The sequence below is a fragment of the Furipterus horrens genome, unplaced genomic scaffold, assembly GCF_987537825.1.
Source record: "Furipterus horrens unplaced genomic scaffold, mFurHor1.1.pri manual_scaffold_1, whole genome shotgun sequence".
Taxonomy (NCBI): domain Eukaryota; kingdom Metazoa; phylum Chordata; class Mammalia; order Chiroptera; family Furipteridae; genus Furipterus; species Furipterus horrens.
In genome coordinates, this window is record NW_028327171.1 from 91,054,003 (window position 1) to 91,074,365 (window position 20,363).

Consider the following 20,363-nt stretch of genomic DNA (forward strand, 5'->3'; position numbering starts at 1 on the left):
ACTTTTTTTGTTCAGTGTAGCTGTCACCTGAAACCTCCAGCATATGTATAGAATTTCCTGACCTATCTTCTTATAACCATTAATATCTTGTTTTTTGTTTTTGTTTTGTTTTATTTATTTATTTTTTTGCTGAATACTCCTAATATATTTAAACTTTTACTAAAACTTCTGAAGCAAACAAAATAATCTCTTCCAACTGCTCACTATTATACACAAGCCCAAGAGTTAAAAAAAATAATACCGACCATAAAAAAGGACAAGTTCTAAAGTAGCATTTTTTAAAATTTATAATATAAAGCCAACCTAAGAATCAAAAGATCCCATAATCCAGCCTTTTTCCTTAGCCAACCAAAGAAACTCTCTTCACTCTTTAAAACAGCTAACTAAACCCTGAACACACTCAGATCCTGCATTTGCTCCCCCACTTTTAGATTCTTCCACCATTGCAAGTTTGGCTTGCTTTGCCTCCAACCCTGATCCTGAAGAACATTTTGTATTATGTGGTTTACCACATCTGTCTCTACTGCTAGACCATAATAAGCTCCATTAGCACAGGGACCACATCTGTTCATTGTCTCTTGCAATAACCATGGTACCTGGTACAGAGAAAGTATTATCAGAGAAACCCTGGTTCTTCTTGACAACACAGTAAAGAATTACAGATCAGCTAGCCTATTAGCGTGCATGCAAAATTTATTAGTGAATGGAAGAGTAAAAGCAAGGGTGGCCAAAGGCCAGGGTGGCAAGCTTGCCCTAGTGTGGCCAGAGGCCCAGGGGCCAGGGGGCCTAGAGCACCAACAGAGTTGGTCCTTTGTTCTGAGGACTTATATAGTTGGCAGAATGGAGGATAGGGTGAAGAAATTTCATATTGATTGATAGGTGGAGATGGTGCTAGCTTCCCTGACTAGGGCAACTAGGGCATGAATACCCAATGCTAATGGGCTTCTTTCTTTAGGCCCTATGGGCCCTTTTCTGCCTTTCATCTTTCAGGCCTTGGGTTTCAAAGGCTTCCTTCCCAGATAGTGAAAAGGACATTTAGAATTCCAAAGACTTCCCTCTTTCCCTGCTAACATAGTGTTTCTTGTGATACTGGAACACCTGGCAACATTATCAGACCAGGCCCAGACTGCTGGGTTAGCGGGTGAGTTGTGTCTCGCTCTGCTGCTCATTCTCCTGTAACAAAGGCACTTAATAAATGTTTTTGAATGAATTAGTGAATGTGTGACCCGTGAAACTTACTGGCTGGCTTTTAGAGCATGGTTCTTTCTTGCACCCTACCAGGGAAGCTTTATTGGATGTGATTTCTTTACTTCCGTCAGGATTGGAAGGCCACTGGTTTCTCAGCTAACCACCAAGACCTGGGACCAGCTATTCTCCATTCATCACTCGGAGATGCCTTTTGAGTTGGAGGCTCTTCTAAGTGCCAGAGACAACACCAGTCTGTAAAGGCTAGGAGAGGAGATACAGCCTCCAAATTAGGTAGGGAAGACTAGATGGAATGGTAGAGAATGATAAGGGAGGGATTTCTGCTGCCTGATTTTCTACTCTGAACAGAACAAGTAAAATGGAGAGAAGACACTCCGGGACTCCACTCAGCAGTTACTGTTTAATAGGAAGATATCATTGTCTCAGTCAGGATTAGCCAAATGAGCCTTGTCCTTGCTGCAGCTGCCGACTTGCTTATGTCTAGAGTAGTTGGGGACCTGGAGGGCAGAGAGCCCCTTGTCCCTCTGTCTGGTGTTGGGAACCTAGGTGTTGAGAATTATCTACTTAGGGAAATGTTTATTTTGTATTTATTTCCTCTCCTTCTCTGACCCTTACTCTGGTCACATCTAAATACAAAGTCGAAGGTGGTGGTTTCTGAAGTCATTTCAGCATAACTTGTCTTAGAACATGTCTTCCTTACTTCTCTTCTCTTCCTTTTTTTCCTTTCTTTCCTTCTTTTCTTTCTTCCTTCCCTCCCTCCTATACTGTGACTAGCAAAGTTACCCATTTCACCTCCCTCCTCTGGAATAGAGCTAGCCAGCGGTCAGCACTTGAACAAACTTCTAATAGTCAATCTGATATTTGGAAAGAGAACTTCTGCAATTCAACAGGTTAGAGAGTCTTGTTTTTGAATGAGGAAGAAGATGGTAAGAAAAAGTGTCAAAGGACAGGAAAAGGAAAACATCCCCTTCCAAAGAGTAAATACTCCTAAGACCTGGAGTCAATTCTTCCGTTGCAAAGACACTCCAACCTCATTTCAGGTAACATATTAAATGCCTCCTTTTCAAAGCACTATCACATTGTTCTTTTTAAAGCTGTCATTTCCTGTAGGTCAGCCTCAATATATATATATATAGTCAGTAACTCAGTATATGGTGGGGGTGAGCCAAGAGGCGAATCTATACAAAGCCATTATTTAACATAACCCCCCCCCCCACTAACTTAGTTTTATCTCCTTTACCTGAAACATCATTGTTTTAGTGAACTTCTCAATTGTAGGCCTCTCCTGTCTGTCCCATCCTACTTCAGGGAAAAGCAATCTTTCTGCCAGCTGTACTTCCTGCATTGCAACTGTACCTTGAGAAAATGTCCCTGGCCTATTGCCTATCTCCGATCCCTGATAATCCCACTTCATTTGGAGTTTAAGTTATAGCTTTCTGTTGGTTGTTCCTTATTGCAACCTTACCTGTGTAGTGATTCTAATAAATCCTCCTTGCCTTCAACTAGTTTGAGCGGATTGTTGTAGAATGCAATAGTAAGTAAAAAATAAGTTTAAAAAAATTTTAGAGACCACCTAGATACTCTGAGTTCAGATTTCCTAGATCTATTGAATAATACCTGAGAGTCTTGACAAAACATGCAGGTATGTTTGAACTGTTGAAGACCAACTGAAATCCTTTCTAGAATGGGTGATGGAATATGATAAGTAAATAAACAAATAATGTAATAATCTATTTCTAAATGTATGTGGGTATAAAATCAGGCCATAAACATTCTGAATAATTATGGTTACACTTTTTTGGATTGGGGAAAAAAGGTTGGATTCTGCAAATTAAAGTGTGATGAATGAGACTCGGAACCTGGAAAGTGCTATGTAGTAGAACACTCATTGTAGCCTCCTCTTTCCGTGTTCACTTTATAGCCTACAAATGCCAAAAAAGCAGCCCTCCATAATAGAAGGACCCTTGCCCCTTTTCTGGTGACATTGGCAGTAGAAGAGGTGATGTGCTTTTGTTTCCATGCCTGCTTATCCTTACTTCCCTTGACCTCTGTGAGAGACCCCAATATTTGTACAATTAACTTCCTTTTTTTTCTTAAGCTTATCTGAGTGGCTTTATGGTCCTTGAAATGAAATGAAATCTAAGATAGGCAAGTAGAGGAAAGATCAGTATGTACTTAGAAAAAGCACAAAGTAATCCTTCGAAGACAGCATGGGGTCACTAAGACTAAACTTATTTTTCTTTTGTAGCAGTGTTAATAAACTGATGGCTCAGTTGCACTGTGGCTTTTGGAGATGTTATAGGCCTCTTGTTTTCCCCTGCCCAGTGTTTATTTGCCTTTTTCTCTTCGTAGTACTACTCCAATTTTACTTTGGGAACCCAATAAACTCCTTTTTATGCAATCTTTTTTTTCTATTGTTTTCTTAAAATTTACTTTTATTTTCAAAAAATATTTACTACATGTAAAATAATAACATTGCATCTACGTAAGTTACAAAATGAGCTCCTGTGAGTCCACCAAGATCTAAAATGTTTCCCATACATTTCACGCACCTAATGTTTCCGTCCTAACTCAGCTCCCTGCCTCCCCCATCACTGCCTCCTCCTCCCTACACCGGAAACCATGCAGTCTTGGTGGGAGGATCAAGCAAAGTGTCCTCTTCTACTCTAGGCTAAGGGTAAGCATAAATCTTGAGTAAACACAGTTGGAGTCTTTCGTTCCATTCTCTTTAGTGGCTTAAAGAAAGGAAGGAAAAGAGTTGGAGCAAATTCATCATAATGAGGATATTCTCATCTAAAGTGATCTCAATCCTTGGAGTTAACAGTGTTGCTGGGCTTTCTGATATCTAGTTCTCCATATCCTTCCAGTTAACCAGTTAGTATACCCCACCCACCAAAGAACTCCTTTCTGATAACATTAATGAGTGAAAATTTCATAAAGCCATTTGATAAAGTCACATCAAGTATTTTCAGGAATGGGTTGCAACGAATATGGATAGGATGAGAGTGAATTTCAAAATGATTACCTCTGGGGAGAACTAGAGAGGGATTGGGCTGGTACTTCAATTGTATATGCAGTGTTTTATCTCTTATGAAGAAATCTGAGGCAATATCATAAATATTAAGTTGTAATAAAGCTCCTATATGATTGCTATATTATATTGTTCACTTTAGGTTTAAATTTTTTTTAAATTTAAGTGAAATTAGGTGTCTCTATTTGCAGGTTCCTCAAGTGTGGCCATGGGAGTGCTGATTAATGATCACTGTTAACCTACTGGGAGGTAGGTGCTCTGGGTTTTGCCTTAGGCAATGCTTTTAAAAATGACTTGAAAAAATGTAAAGAAGTCATCAAATGTGTGAATGAACCAAAGATGGTAAAATCAATAGCAAATATATTGGATGAAATAATCAGCATACAGAAAGATGTGCCAAAATGGAATTCTGGGCTGAATCTCAGCAGCTAAAGAAAAAAAAAACTCGATTATTTATTGGGTGCTTATTATAAGACAAGCACTGTTTTAAGCATTTTACATACATTATTTTCTTTAATCCTAACAATAATCTTATGAGGTACATATTACCATCCCCTTTATACATGAGGAATTGAAACAAAGAGAGGTTATATAATTTGTTCAAATCTACAAAGTTAGTACTAGAGCTAAGCTATTAACCCATATTGTTATAACTCCAAAGCCTTGGATCTTAACCACTATATACAATCCCTGGGTTATTAAGACATATGCCTCAGTTTTCTCAAAATAAGTTAAATAATACAAGTTGCTTAACAGTACACATTTCAAAAAACATTTTTTTTTTTTTGAGAGCATCATCAATATTGGTCAGCAGAGTGATGTTACTATCAAGACAACAAGTTCCATCTCAGGCTGCAGGAGTAAAAACTTTGTTTCAAGGAAATGGAGCCTTGGCCATGCTGTACTGCAAAGAATCTCAGCCCCCACCTGCTCTGGGTATCCCACTCAAAGGAGCAAAGAAACAAAGACAATAGCAGCATTTGAGAGGAGACTAAGAATAGAGAACGAGAAAGGCACCCTAGGAAAAATGTTTTAAGGAACTGAGACTATTTGCCTGAAAAAAGACACAACTCAAGAGGTAGTCATGAGAGCTATCTTCATGTATTTCAAGTGCCACAGGGAAAAGAAATTAGGTTGTTCTGCATGGTAACAAGGGAATAGAAAAATGAACAATGGATAACACTTAAGAGGAGAAAAATTATGTTAAATATGGAAAGAATTCCAGTGGTCATAACAGTCAAAAGATGAAATAGAGTGTCTTCTGAAGAAGGGAGTTCCCAGGAGCTTGATGTGTCATAGTAGACGTTCCTTGTTAGAGATGTTGTTGAAGCTTCTAATGAGAAAGTGGCTAGAAGGACCATCTAATGCTAGTGCTTACTGATTTTATTTTCAAATCCATTAGGGTAAAACCATCGTCCACTTAGAGTCCTATTTTTATGGTATGATCCTTAAATGACTCCTTGGCGACTCCCCCACCGCCAAAGGCAGCTAGCTTGCAGAACTAGATATCTAGAACTTTAGGACTAATCGAGCTCTAATATTAGCAGTACAATATTGAGGAAATCATTGAAACTTTCCTTGCTTAATTTTTTTCATGTTTAAAAACAAGGTCCCTCTATCTGTCTTACCTACCTCATGTGGGTTTATTAGTCAGTATGCCGGGCTATCTCAGATGCGCTTTGGAAAATAAGAACAAAAGGTAGGTATAATCTATCATGTCTAATGTAAGTTTTATTTACAATACTTGGGACCCCCAACTTTCTCTGGCATTTCTCTCTTTGTAGATTTTTCTCTTAGAATTTACAGTCTTTTTATTTGCTTGTTTGTTTTGCTTGTTTTGTTCATTTGTTTTATAAATCTTTGTTGAATTACTGTTACATGTTAGGCAATGTATGTATTATTGTGCTAGCCACTGTTGGATAATGAAACGATTAATGCAACATCATCATTTTCTTCAAGGGGTTTGCCGTCAAATAGAGATCTCTATCAATGCACAAATAATATAATACAAGGCCAGGTATTCGAATGTCTTAAGACTAATACAGATAAAACGCCACAGAAGATCACAGGAGAGTAAGAATTCTGAGAAGCTTTACTTAGCATCACTTTAGGAAAGCAAGGTATTGGCTGTTTTAGTCCTCAACTCTGCTGGGACCCAGTAGAAGATGGTTCTCTTCAAGATTACACCTTTTGGCATTGGTGCTGAGAACTGATCCACATGTCCAAGTTTGAACTTTCAGTCCCTTTGCATTGACCTTGAGGAGAGAGGTATTACTTTATCTATTTCTCTTATAGAGAAAAAAAAAAAGTGAGCTCAGTAAGGTCAAGTACAAAGTCAAAAATTTGTGCAGGCAGACCCTCATCACTGCAACTCTCCAGAGTCTCAATACACAACACAAGGCTTGTTTCAAAGAGTGATTTATTACAAGTTTGCCTTTTTAGGTGTTTAATAATGGCCACCCAATAGGATATTTGCTTTTTCCTGGGATCAGGCTTAACTCCTTTTTAGCGCAGAGATGTCGAAGTTAGTAGAATTGTTAAAGGGAAATTGTTGACACTGGGCAAGTAAGTTGCAACAGGTTTCATAAATTTCATTTGATATGAGGATTAAGCCTTATGATTCTTTCTGTAAAACAGCTGCCATTGGCTTGTGTGTGTGAAAAATAAAATAATATTTATTGAATCTTTAGTATGTTCCTGGCTTAAGCATTTTATATGGATTATTTCATATATGGTTACTCTTATTATCGCTAATTTACAAACTAAGAAACTGAGTCTTAGAGTGATTAAGGAGTTTTTCCAAGTTTACACAGTTAGGAAGTGGTGACATCAGGATTTGAATTAGTATAAAGAAGTAATATCTGAATAAAGGAACAAAATGTTATTTATAAACCTACTTAAATAACATATACATTTGCACATACACAGTTACACATATTTACTCTGCAGAAATTATTTCAGTGGCTTACAACAAAGGTCTCATATAAAATAAAATTAAGAAAACGAAAAATCAAGGCCGTGAGACGGAAGATTATGCTAACCACATGAGCTTAACCTGTATCGTCAAATGTGAAAACAAGAAAGGAAAAATGTAGACCCTTTTAAAAGCCATTCTACCCATAACAGTTGTTTTCATTTTCATAACCTTACATTATAAAAATTAAATAAACTCTATGAAAGCTTTGATTTTTCCTGAACATATTTTAAATTTTGAGCATCACTGACATTTAAAATTTCTTGGTATTTATTTTTAAATGAGATAATTAAAAATCTAAAAAGTATTTCCTAAGTGGTAAAGTACTACATTACATTTAGTTCTAGGCCTCTTTTCCTTACTTAGTGGTGAGGCCCTATCTGTCACACAGGAGACTGGAATTGTATTCTATTCCAACATACTTCCTAGGAGAAGGCAGTTTTCCTTTCCCAGAATCTGGCATGCACACCTGTCTAGCACATAGATCCTTCCCAATAAATGATCCACAAAAGAATATTGGATGATGGCTTGTACTGCCACATGCAGCCTAATATACCACTGATACACTGTATAATGTGTGTATTCTTTTTTTTAAATGTGTCATTCTCCTAATCTAAAGGTTCTGTCCATTCATCAGTTTTTCAGTAGTTAGTTCTATGCATTTTATGCTTTCTTGCACCAGTCTGGGTCAGTTAGCACCTCTCACTGTCAGAAGTCTCTAAACTTGAATGCAAAACTCTGGGACATGTGCTAAGACTATATCATAGGACTCTGGGAAGAAAATATTAAAACCCTTAATTTATTCTATTTTTATCTCATGTGTTTTCATTTCACTTTTGTGAGTGTATGCTTTGTAACAATAAGTAACACATCCATGCAGTGGTACATTTTAAAAATGTATTCATAAATATATACATATTGAAGGTACTTGTGAAATGTTTTACTGAAAGCAATGTGTGATCTAAAAGTTTATTTTTAAAAATATTTTATTTTTTTATTTTTAGAGAGATGGGAAAGGAGGGAGGAAGAAAGGGAGAGAAACATTCATGTGTGAGAGAAACATGATTGGTTGCCTCTCACAAGCTCCCAACTGGGGACCTGGTCCACAATCCAGGCATGTGCCCTAACTGGGAATCGAACCAGCAGTCTTTCAGGGTATAGGCCAGCATTCATTCCATTGAGCCACACCAGCCAGGGTGTGATCTAAAAGTTTAAAACTGTAGCTCTGAATAATTCCGCTAAGCTAAGCATATCAACCAAAAAAATCCTCGTGATCATAAAGAAATAAAGAATGCTTTCCAATGGTTGGGTTTAGGGGCAGCGGTGGGGAGGGGGCTGATCTTTTATATTTTTCATAACAAATATACTAGCAAGTAATTCACAACACTTCACTTAGCAATTACATATAGGAACTTGTGTTGATTTTTTTCCTCTTCAAAAAAGAGCACAGTGAAATCCTGAGAAAGTTTTTTCTGGTTTTTCCTTCATCTTCCTCTGGTCCCTGAAGTTTGTCATTTTGAAGGAAAAACTGTCAAGTTACTTAGAACCTGTGTTGTGTGTGAAGAGTCCAGTTCTGGGTTTAAGTTACTTCTTCACTGGTATTCTGTGTAATATTGAGAAGGTTATATAATTTGTCTCTGTCCCATTTCTCTTATGGATAAAATAGAGATAATAATACTTAGAACAAACTTCATAGCAGTGTAGTGTGGATAAAGAACCCTGTTCCTTCAGTCAACTAAATGCAGTGTTATTAAACATAACCTTTAATTGTATCAGTTTAAAGTGCTGTGTTTTAAAATATTTTCTCCCTTAAAAAATTATTTTTATTAAAAAATCAAAATGTCACATTTCTAAATAAAATGATTTGTTTTCTAAACTTCATAAACTTATGTTTTCTCAGTATCTAGTTTTCTCTTGTTCTGTCACACACACATTCTCTCTCTCTCTCTCCCTCTCTCTCATTTGATAACTTTATGGATATGAGAGGAATACTGTAAGATAGCATCAAGGAAATAAAAGAGGATTTGAAGTAAGTTCTCTTATTCAGCGTTCCTTTAAGTCTTAAAGTTATGCATCTAGGCCATACGATTGTAGTGTTTATTTAATCTTCAAATATTTGTGTTTAAGAATAATCTAGAGATTCTTAAATCAGAAGGAATCTTAAGAAAACATTTAGAGTCTATGATAATGCCTGGCATATAGTAGATGATGAAGAAACATTCAATGAAAAGAAACAGGGGAAGCTTCTTATTTTAATTTTAAAAGAAAAATGAAAACAGAACCTAAAACCAATTCTGAGCTCTGAAGCAGCGAAGTTAGTTGTTCAAAATTGGTTCAGCTAGTTCAAGAGCTGGGTCTAGAATTTACTCCTCTTAATTTCCAGCTATGGCTTTCCCCCCTAGCAACCTGTTGGCTTTTTCATATAGAACTGTCAAATATAACCTGCCAAAAATGCATTATAGGAAAAATAAATCACAAAGAACTCCTTGGGTTCACCATATCCAAAAGTAACCCGACATGTGATGTTCACATAAGATGAGAAATATACAAAGTTAATATCATATGCATAATATGCAAAATGTAAATCTTGCATATAGTCACTCAAAAGGTCTTTTTAGAAGAAAGGGGCTATAGACAATCTTCCATGACTTATTCTACCTAAAGTACTGTTTGTATGCCCACACAAGTGACTTGTGGTCCTCAGACCAGCTAAAAGTAGATTGGCTAGTTCAACAAAATATCTACCTCTGTTTCTATGTGTTTCTGTATTGATTTTTCTGAATCTACCTATGAATGAAGTATTAACAACCTCAATGGACTATAGTCCTAATAAACTTATCTTGCACTATTTTGGCCTATGTGATAGCTAACCCACTGACAAAAGAAGTTCAAGCTGATAAAAGCCTTACTGGACCACTTGTCAGCCAGGTCAGGTTGTGAAATCATAACACAATGCATGCCTCTTCCATGGGGCATCGATTAAAAACCACCCTCACTTCCATATCCACCGGAGTTGTAGTTTATTACTATCACCCTGCCAAGTCAAAAGGACACCAGTTTCAAGCCTTGCAACTTGGTGCACACAGGGTTTTTCACCCTCACCTCACTCTGCTGGGCCTCTCTACCTGCCCTGTCCTACTGTCTACAGGTCCCGAACATTAGAAAATAGAAAATGTGATGATCTTTGTGTGTCTCTGTGAAATGTGTGTATGTGTGCGTGTGTTTGGGTGTAACAGGCCTTCTGTTTGGCCGCGTGGGCTGTCTGTCAGGGCGCGGGCCAATGGCAGGCTGCCTTATATAAAATGAGTGTTTTCAGTCTCTCCGGGTTGCATGTACTGTATGTGGAGCAGTGTACAGTGAAGCGGAGGCAGAGCGGCTCCGCGAGCTCCTCTCCACTTTCCCATAGAGAACCCCTGGCTGGCCGCGGAGGGCGAGCCACATAGACGCCCTCACGGCGGGCGAGCCCGCGAGGTAAGCGCCCCTCATTCCTCCCGGGCGCTCTCCCTGCACTTTCTGTTTTCCTTCTCACTTGCGACCCGCCGGGCTGCAGCCCCAAGGACTCCGCGGCAGGAGCAGCGGCGGCGGCGGCAGCCGGTAGGGTGGACTTGAGGAAGACGGAGGGAACCCCGCGCGTCGGGAGCCGCCTCCAGCCGGCCCGCTCCCCGAGCACTTTCCCCTCTGCCAAAACTTTGGGTCGGGAGAGGTCGGGGGCGAGGGTCGCGGCGGCCGCGCCAGCGGGGGGCGGGGGGCGCGGGGCGCGGAGGCAGTGCCCTGCGGGCGGGAGGCTGGGGGCCGGGCTGGGGAGTAGTAGGCCAGCCGGTGCCAGGCTGCGTTTGCAACCAGCACCTCTCGGCACACAGGCAGCGCTGCCCGAGAGGGGCACGGGAGCCGGGGCGCGGGCAGGAGCAGCCCGAGGAAAACAACAACAGAGCCCTCACGCCGGCGGGCGGCTCGTGGCCGCCCGGGGAGCCCCAAACTTCATCGCGGCGAAAGTACGTGGATTCCAGCCTGGTCTCGGCTGCCGGGGAGGTGGGGCCTGGGGAGCAGGGGCAGGGGAGGAAGGTACGAGGAGCCTGCCTTCAGTGGATTTATGGAACGTTTCGTGTGCGTCGGTGACCGGGAACAGCAGCCCAGTTGCTCGTTCATCTGGAGAGTTGGGATTTGGGTGTTCCGGCCCCGCGGGTCGCTGCCCTCTCACCCCCCACCCCTCACCAAATGCGCGGCGAGTAGAGAAAGTGCTGTTTTAGTGCCAGAGTAGCCAGGAGGAAGAATACGGGGAGAGGGAAGAGAGCAAGAGAGAAGGGGAGAGAGAAGAGGGAGGGAACGCCGGGGGGCGGCGGGGGGGGGACGAGTGAGAGGCGGGGGGGAGAGAAGAGGGGAGAGAGAGAGAGAGAGAGAGAGAGAGAGAGAGAGAGAGAGAGAGAGTGAGAGAACGGGAGGGAAGAGAGGAGGGGGAAGAGGGGGAGGGAAGCTGTGTCAGGATTTTGCCTGAATGTGGGATTATGTTGTGTCAATAAGTTTAAGGTGGAGAGATCAAGGCTGGGGGTGGTGGTGGCGGGGAGGAGGAAGGCCTTGGCTGTTTAAAGTCTTATTTCTGAAGGTAAGTTACGGCATTGCATGGTCGCGATGACAGAAAACTTGCAGATCCTTTATCCGGGGATGGGGTCGATTCCTCTAGAAAGAGCTCCCCAGTCCTCTCAGGCCACACTCGTGTTACACTGTTATTTGCCGCGATCCGGATCTCTTGTAAATTACAGAAATCAGACTCGAGGTTTCTTTTCCTCCTCCACCTCCTCTCGCTCGCTCACCCTCAGAAATGTATTATTATTTTTTTAATTTGGGGGGTATTGTATGGAACTTAACGTAAGTGAGACCAAACCCGAGTCCTGTAATTTACTAGGACCTTGAGTCCAAGAATCTGGAACACGTTAACGTGTGAAATATCTGCGATCATTTTGCTAAATGAGGAAGGTAAAACGAAACGATGCAAAAAGCTAAGACACAACATGTACGACAGGGGGGGGGGGGGGAGAGGGAGAGACGGAGAGAGAAGCTATTTTTTGCTTTCCTTTCTGTAGAAAGGAAAATAAAGCGTGCCTTCCCCTTTCCTCCCGGTGTGTAGGGTCTAGTCAATATTTTAACTGAGGACAAATTAGTCCAGGTGGATCTTGTTGAAAAGTTTCTCGAGGTGGGGTGGAGGTGGGGGGGGGTATGAAGGGGAAGGTGGGTGGAGGTGGTGGGGGATGGGGACGGAATGAGCTCTGCCTCTGCTAATGATCATTGGCCTGGGGCTTTGAAACCATTGCCTGTCCTGCTAATGACACGTCCAGTTCTCGTCTCCCGTTCGCGAACGCCGGGCTGCGGGGACTGGGGTACTTTCCCCGCGCAGGGAGGGGCGTTCTTCGCCATCCCTTGGGGTTGCCCACTCGGGGCGTGGGGGGCTCTCTCGCGCGCCCCCTGTTCCGCGCGCCGCCACCACCTCTGCTCGCGCGACTTCTGTAGCCAGTCCACGGCGCGGGGGTGTGGGGGTCCCTGGCGCGGACGTCCCCGCGCGGCCATCCGGCGCCCGGCCCCACGCGCACCGCGCGGTCCAAGCCCGGAATGGCAGCGCCGGGCCAGGCGGCGGTGCCTCCCCGGGGGGCAGCAGCCGAGGCAGCGGCGGTGGCGGCGGGATCTTCGCCGGGGCCCGAGGGAGGAGGAGGAGGGGAAGGAGGAAGAAGAGGAGGAGAGGGAGGCTTTTTCTGCCCAGATTGCCGCCAGTTCGAGCGGCCACGGGTACAGGGAAACCCCACTCGTTGCTTCTCCGTTATGAAAGGTGTTGAGCAGAGTTTTCCGCCTCGAGTGTGGGATTTGCACTTAAATTTTTTTCTATCCCCTTTTCCCCAAAGCAAGATGGACTCTATTCCCTTTCTCTTTCTCTCGCTGCCTCTGTCTTGTCAGCCTTTAAGATCGACATTTTGTACTAAGATGCAAACTTGATGGTGACCAGCAACAAAGCCAGGGTGGGATCTCTTGCTCCCTTCTTCCCTCTCCCTTTCCTAGCCCCCCCACCCCCCACCCCGAACTGGAGGACCCGGTGGCCCTTGCACTTGCCGCCCGGGGCTCTGGCTAATGTGTTTCCTCACTCGGTTCCGATCTCCAATCTCGGGATTCTGACTGGAGCCGGGTGTTTAGGCGAAGGCTGTGGCAGCCCAGATCTGCAGGGCTGAGGGCTGTGCTACCTGGACCCACTGCCATCGCCCTACTACCTCTGGCCGGCTCCTGGGCACCGCGGAGGCTCGGGCTGCCAATCGATTGCTATGACTTGGTTACTGGTTTATTTGTCCTGGGGGCGGCAATCACTTGTGCAAGTTGATGAATGATTGCGGTGTGGGTTTTGGGTTTGCAAAATGGATCAACTTTCTGCTTTGTACGTACGGGGAGTGGGGAGAGAGGGTGCTTGAGAGATGTTGGAATGCCAGCTGGGCTACTCTCAGCCTCTGCCCTTTGAAGACAGGGATCTTCTTTGCCTTTATTGCCCCACACAGTTCCCTGGCGAGGTGGAGGGAGGGGAGAGGTTGGTGGTGGGAGATGGCCTCCTGGGTTTGCGGTCCTTCATAGATGTTGCAGGAGTTGGGACTCTTGTAAAGCTCGACCATACTGATGATGTACCTTTATATGATACTTTATAGGTCACTATCATATGACAAAGGCTTTGCCGCAGTTCATCTCCTCCTTGTGTACTTTCCATTTGCCTTCCTGGGTAAGTATGCAAACTTCATTCAGGAAACCTGGATGGCTATTAGTGCTGACAAAAGGGTCATTACTGTTTACAGAAGAAGATGCTTTCTTGGTGGTTCAACACCCCAGAAAGCTTGTTTTACTGAGGTTCCAACAGCAGAAACCAGTTTAGGATCCTTAGTATTTAGATTTCAACTGCCATTACTATTATTTTAAGATAGTTTCAGTGTTCATTTCACATTTATCAGTAAGTAAGTGTTATTTGGAAACTTAATTTCAAATAGACATTTTAATTGAAAGAGTTGAAGGCCAAGGATAGTTAATACTAGATAATATTGTAGAAAAATTGCAGCTTGTGAGTGGAGAGAATTATTAAAAACCCAAGGAAGCATTGTACAGAAGGCCTCTCTAATTATAGTGACTGACATTTGCTCACTCTTTTCCTTAGGCCTCTTTCTTGGGTAACTTGTGTTGTTTGTGACAGTTACTTTTGTGGCGGGCAGTGTAGTAAATCTAGCATTTAGCACACCAACCAGCTTGATTGTAAAGGCAAATTACTGGCCAAATTGATAATAATTTCCTTCAAAACTTATGTATTTGGAGAAATTTGCTAAATTTTAACAGCCTGTATATATAATAGTGACTCCCGAATGGAGAAATTGGTGAAATAATGTGTGGGACAGCAAGTGCCTGAAAAGTTTGTGAGAAGGAATGGTTTAGGTGAAAACTGAGGGTTTATAGAGCATTTGGAAGCATTGTGGTCAGTCCAAACTGTAGAAAACCAGCTTGTAATTTTGCTCCTCCATTGTTTAGGAACCCCTGAGGAACTCTTAAGTTGCTGATATGTTAAGAAAACTGGTTGTACTAAGTTGTATAAATCAGCCACGGTGCTTTGTAATACTACCATAGTGAAGATGGAGATTACATTTTGTGAATGAAAATGGACTTAAACTCAGTTTTCCATAAAAAAGAAAAGGGAACTTATCTTTTTTGCTTATTGATTTGCTGAGGTACTGTCTGTGTACTAAAATGTTGTCTTCCTATTAAGAGGAATTGAGTTTGAAGACCAGGCCTTTTTGGTAGTTTCCATACAGCAGCAAAAATACTTTGACATGGCTGAGAACTTTAGATGAGATATAATATAAACTCTTGTGTTCAACATTTTTGATGGAATGTAAATATCACATTATTTCAGGTAGTTTTGAGAACTTCCTAATACTTCATATATATAACAGGCTAATTGAAGTGCTCAGAATGAGATGAACTATAAGGTGAATTTAGTGCATGCCAAAATTTGTGGATTTAATGTCTTTAATTTTTTTTAAAAGCTTGTTTTGAAGAGAAGTTCTTCATTTTTGAACATATGGCAAGAGCATTAAAAGTGCATTTCTGATTACTAAACAACACCACATTTATACATGCGAGGCACATTATTTTGTTCACTGGAGCAAACTTTTAATGTTGGTTCTTTCCCTGTGGAAATATATTTGACTAATTCAAAATTTAAAATGGGAATCTGTACTTTTCAGAATAAAAATTTGTTTGATGATCGCTTATATTTCTTCAAGATATCAAATAACTGCTTCATTAAAACAATATTTTCAAGAATAGTCTTGGTCTTCGAAGTCAGAGTAGTTTATATAATGTAAAACTTGTAGTAGGGACCTAAAAGAGTCTCCCTCATAATGAATTACTAGTTATTTGCATCTAAAATGTATTTATTTGATTTGAGGCTTAATTATCAAAATAAGAATTCAGATAAAGGTTTTGCTTCTACTTTGCCAAGTGTTTCCAAACTTCACATTTTATTATTCTGCAAACCTCTATGAAGTTCTGAAACTGAAGCCTTAATTTACATTTTATTTTTTAATCATCACTTGAGGACATGCTTATTGATTTTAGAGAAAGAAGAAGGGAGGGAGGGAGAGAGACAGAGAGAGAGAGAGAAAAAAAAGAAAGCGAGAACTCTGTATGTGCCCTGACAGAGGGGATGGAACATACAACTTAGGTATGTGCTCTGACCAGGGTCAAACCTGCAACCTTTTGGGGACTATGCTCCAACCAATGGAGTCATTTGGCCAGGATTGCATTTCATTCTTAATGCTCACTATTGAAAAGGAGGTTCATTTATGTTGTTTTTTAGTGCTATATATTTGGAGGTACTGTGGCAGTTTTAGAAAGAATCTTTCATTACAGACTAAGATATTAACAAATATTTGCATTTTTTATACTTTAAAAAAATAAATCCATCTTGATCTTTGTACCCAAATTTTTAAAAAGTTTCAGGTTCAAGAGTCTGTGAGGTAGTTTTGCTTTTAATATACAGTAGTCCCTCGCTATATCGTGGTTCACTTATCGCAGTCTCACCGTATCGCGGGATTTTTAAAAATATATTCAATTATTTATCGCGGATTTTTTGCTATATCGCAGAATTTTGCGGTACTGTATACGTATGTTGTTAAAGTTACATAGGTTTAAGAGTGTAGAATAAATTTAAGGTTCCTACTTTATGGGGGGGGTCTGGAACGTAATACGATAAGTGAGGGTATACTGTAATAAAGCTCTGCTATACAACTTGAAAAGTGTATGCCACCTTTGATCTTACAGATCTGATCTTCATACTTAAGCCATTGAAACAGATTTGTTTAGACATTTGGGTGAAAGCTAGGATGAACATATAATAATTATGGTTTGTGTGTGTTGTAAGTAACTGATAAGGTTTTTTGTGTGTAGTAAATAAAGAAGAAACAATCTAAAGGTGGTGCAACTCATAAAAATCTAAGTTGGCAGTTAAAGTATTTAACTATATTTTTCAGTAAAATTATAAGCATAATTTTAAATTGTTAATCAATGGCTAACATACTTGAAGTTTGAGTTTTCCTACATTTCATAAAGAGCATGGGTAAAGCAAGAGCCATATTTTTTGAGATCTTACCTACATATCAATTACTTTACTATTAGAGAACTAACAAAGACTTCACATCTCAACCCTATTAAAAAATCTTTTTGAAAATAGCCTCATTACAGGCATGCCAGTTTTTGCTGTACCAAAGAAAATTATTATTGTCTTACAAAAGTGCAAAAATGTTTAAAATTGTGATATTACCTGTTTTAACTTACTAAATTTAGGCAATTAATTTTGGCACATTGCAGTAACTTAAGTGGGTGCTTAACTTAAGAGGATGATACTCTTTTTGAATTTGTCATTTGAAGTCCACCTCATTTTTAAAAATTTCATTAAGGGCACCTTTTTAATATAGGTCTGAGTGGTCTCCAATATTTTTAGTCAGCTTCCTTTCTCTCACTGAAATGAAAACAAACTTCAGTTGTAAGAACATTGCAATTTCATGGCTTCGTTTTTATCACGTGTCTCAGGTAAAACCGATGCAGGTGGTCCTCAGGCTACATTTTGAGAAACTGCTCTGAAGGAAGTCAAGACTAAAGCTAAAGATTGAAAGGAGGTTTTTACTATCTCAAGGGCAGTTATCATACACAGTGTCGAATTGCAGGTTTCTATATTTTAAGTCATACCTGAGGAAAACACTTTGTGAGTACAGCTTCACTCAACATTTATTGTGTTCATATTATTCCTTAGAAGACAGTTACAATTTCTTTAAATTCCAGGATGTCATTTTAAAATGGTAAAGATATACCCAGAAAATCCTCATGTGTTAATGGGGATTTTCATTTTTTTTCTTTCAAGGGAAAAGATAAGGTGAGAATTAAAATAAGTATCAATTATACAATGAAAATGCAAAGTAAGGCAAGCCAGTAAAGAATTTTATCTAAAAGTATATATAAATAGAAGGTGGAAGAGTAGGGGAATGAAAGACTTAAAGGATTAAATACAGACCATGAAGCATTGACACACCTACCAAAATGTAAACTTAATAAGTTAAAATCTGTGAGTCAGTTCAAGGATCTAGACAGCGAAATAACTTCAGGGAGTGAGAAGGTTGTATAAAATACAAAGTAAAAATAAGAATGAGTTGGATTTTATGAAATCTTAGAAAAATAAAAATACTGTAAAATCCGTCGTCGTTGGCAGCCGTCCGTCTTGAGAGACGATGGTGTAGCTTCCCAAGAGTCTATCTGCACCGCCGAGAATGGCTGTGCAGTCCGACTCGGGAGTGACATGGTATCTGTCTCCTCCCGTGTTGAATCGACATCTTGTGATGACGCTGAAGCTACAGAGCCTGGGCAGGGTAATATGGAGGGTCCGCTGTTGCCCATGCAGCAGACCCCCCCTCTCTTCGCAGCTGAAGGGTCCAAGGGAAAGACGGAGTCGATACAGCTTGGGTTCAGGTGCGCCGCAGGAGTTGCCGGTGTTGACTACAACGTCAAACCGCCTTAGGGACTCCGGCTCCGGATTTTCTGTCGGGGTTTACTCCCTTAGCCTTCCCCCTGAAGAGGTATGCCGCAAGGCAGCGGAGGTTTTTTGGAGTCAGAGTTTTCCTTCTCTGATGTAAAATACTGTTTAAATAATTAAACCAATAGTTAAACATAGCTCTTGGGTGTAAAGATTAGGGAATAAATAAGCTCCTGGAATGGAATAAGTGAGATCCTAAAAAGGACATGGAAGGATTTTATCCATGAATTATTCCATAAAAGGGATAATTAAATAAAAGATCAATAACTTATTTCAAAGGAGAAATAAGAACAAAGACAAAAATTGGCCAAAGCAGCTGTATTTCTTCAATGTTTTTTACTGAGATATTTGAAAAGAAATATCTTTTATATCACAATCCACATATAAAAACTGAAAAGTTTTCTGAAACAGTACTAAGAGTAATGCCCTCTGATATTTTCTATTCCTAGCTAATCCTGGACATCTAATTTGTTTCACACCATTTTACTAAAAAATACAGGGTGTCATACTCTAAATTGATTTTTATGAAATACAGTTTGAGAAATACCAGCCTGGAGTGCTTACTAATATTAAAATTGGAGATCCTCAGGCCCCATCTCCAGGTACGTATTCTGATTCAGTATGTCTGGTTATAGGGCTCAGGAATCTGCATCTCAACCCATATTGCAGGGAACACTGAAGCAGCACAGGTCCTCTGACGTACTTTGAGAAACTAGTATAAGGGACAGATGGCTGAAGATCGAATGGGAGTCAGGTCCTGAAAGTGGGGCTAGAGTTCATTGACTCCAGAGGTCTCTTCCGGCTTCAAGATTCTATGGCTGTATTTCAGCCAGCACTTTGCAATATTGAGAGGACCCTCATTGCCCTCTGTAGATATTGCTGTAGTAGCAAGTGGTAGTACAAGGACCAGAGGCTTCCCAGCCAAAGAACCTGCATTCCACTCTTGCTGCCTCTGTTGCTTACTAAGCTGAGAGACTTGGAGCATGTCACTTCAGAATACTTTCATTATCATATGTGTAAAAGGGCATATTAATATTTACCAGGCACAGAATGAGAATTATAAAGACTATGATGTCTGTAATGACCCTTATCCACAGTCAGCACTCAAAATATAGTATTAGTCTTTATAGTTACACCTCACTTTATCCTGACTCCCAAGTTTGAAATTTCTCAAAGCTATACCTTTAATTTTCGTTTTCTCTAAAGCAGTGATTTTCAGTCAGTGTGCCACAATTTTAAAATGTGCAATATTACCTATTTAGTCAGGGGCACTGACCTCTTTCCTTTATAGATTGTCAAATTTAAAAAATGACAACAGTCAACACAACAATAGCTGTTCGATGTGAATTAATCAAAATTACACTTTTGTGTGTGTGTGTCAGATTGGCAAAAAGTATATTTTTTGGTGTGCCACAGAATTCTAGTAATTAGTTTATGAGTGCCATGACATAAAAAAGGTTGAAAATCACTGGTCCTCAACTCTGGTATCATGAAACTAGTGTGTTTTAACAATAACCAGAAGAAAAAAAAGAATAGCCAAGGCGTGCACAGCTAAGTACAGTGCACTTTTAGGTTTGGAGAAGAATTTTCCCACCTGTTAAAAAAAGATTGATCACAGGAGAGGAAAACAGCTCTTTTCATATTTCAAAGTGGTTAGTTGAGGATTTTCTCTGGTGACTTTGATACATTTTGGAATGTTTTAGAGCATCACTTCTCAAACTTTCTCCTACCATGACTCATGTGACTAATGTTTACACATGGGATGTTGTGATTTCCCTGGTTATAGACAGATAAATTATGCAGTGGGTTTTATACATAGTACATAGTGTGATAAAGCCACTTCTTTTCACTGTAAAGAATGTCAGAATAGAAGTGAGAATTGTATTATTATAATGACAGTCTTGAATATTCTCATACACACAGGCGAAATCCTTTATAAGCTGTGGTAATTTAACTATTTGTAAGTAATTACTTGGGACACTCTTCACAACCAATTAAAACTTACCCTTGTGTCAAGGCGTGAAGATTGAGAAGCATTACATCCAGAGTGCGTAACAAATTAC

At 40.4% G+C, this 20,363-nt stretch overlaps 1 protein-coding gene across 2 annotated transcripts in view; it reads left to right on the forward strand.

Moving 5' to 3' along the window:
- Positions 1-10,568: 10,568 nt before the first annotated feature.
- BBX (BBX high mobility group box domain containing) overlaps positions 10,569-20,363 on the forward strand; it is a 259,093-nt gene continuing 249,298 nt past the window's right edge. For both annotated transcript variants that reach the window (XM_090276338.1, XM_090276346.1), the window contains exons 1-2: positions 10,569-10,682; positions 13,883-13,953. The gene's annotated coding sequence lies outside the window, so the exon portion shown is untranslated. The remainder of the gene's footprint in view (positions 10,683-13,882; positions 13,954-20,363) is intronic.